The sequence below is a fragment of the Austrofundulus limnaeus genome, unplaced genomic scaffold, assembly GCF_001266775.1.
Source record: "Austrofundulus limnaeus strain Quisiro unplaced genomic scaffold, Austrofundulus_limnaeus-1.0 Scaffold277, whole genome shotgun sequence".
Classification (NCBI taxonomy): domain Eukaryota; kingdom Metazoa; phylum Chordata; class Actinopteri; order Cyprinodontiformes; family Rivulidae; genus Austrofundulus; species Austrofundulus limnaeus.
The window spans coordinates 419,542-420,762 of NW_013952679.1; positions in this window are offsets into that span (position 1 = coordinate 419,542).

Below are 1,221 nucleotides of genomic sequence, written 5' to 3' on the forward strand. Positions count from 1 at the left end.
CTGAAACTCTCAGACTGAAGAAGTCTCTTGGAAGAGAGACGAAACATTTCATTAAAGAAGAACCCGTCCAGAGGACCTATACAATTTTTTTCTTTTGGGTGATATGTTTTGGTTTCTGACACACTCTCTGGGTCAAACTGAACAAAATTGCTGTTTCTCAGAAACAAACATAAAAGGAGGGTTATTACAGGAATAAATAACATACTGTGACGGACTGGAGACCTGTCCAAGGTGTACCCCGCCCCTCGCACAGTGACTACTGATATGGGCACCAGTGACCCTGAACCTAAGACGTGGGTATAATGGATGGATGGATGGGTGGATGGATGGATGGATGGATGGATGGATGGATGACCTACTACAGTCACATACTGTATGTTAGAGGCCCCCACTCATCTGGATTCTTTGCCCATCTGCAGTCATCATAAACCATACTGTATGTTAGACATGAAGTAATTCACATTACATTATTGCAGTTAAGACTCAGCTAACGACTGGAGTTGTATTTGTCCAAAAAGCTTTATTTTATTGTTTTGAAGCTCACCACTCAGAACAGGCTCCTCTCACTCTGTGCATTTGCAGCTACAGGAGTCTGGGTTATGTTGCGTTTAGGAACACAGTAAAAAATCCATTTCCCAACACATCTAGGACATTCATTGTCATCTCGTAATTAGCCTTGTATTAAAGATGAACTGTTTATATTAACACACAYGCACAAAAATGTGTGGGGTAGGCTCTACCTTAAACAGTTTAAAACAAAAGCATCTTAATCAAAATTTGACTCCAACTGCAGTATGTCTGTATGACACTGCACGCTGCTCAAAATGATCTTGTGGTCACACGTTATTGATGGCMTGGACACAAGATACATTATTTTTATCCAGTGTCACCAGATGGGAACTATGGTTTTGGACTGAACTGGACTTGTTCTTTTTTATGCATTGTGCTGTGGGAGGMCTGAAGTTGTGAACTGTTGCTACATAAATAAATTAAATCAAACTGAAACGGAATGTTTCTTATTATGTTTCTGTTAGCACCAAGTCTGTAGAAAGACAAGTTTTAACAGTGCACGTCTTTTTCTAACCGACACAAAGTGCTGGGGTAATGACAAACCACCAAGCACTTTAGACAAGTCTTTGATCTCACTCTTTTTGTTTGTTAGGTTTTCCACTCTTTTTACCCCCTCCAATAACACACACACACACACACACACACACACAC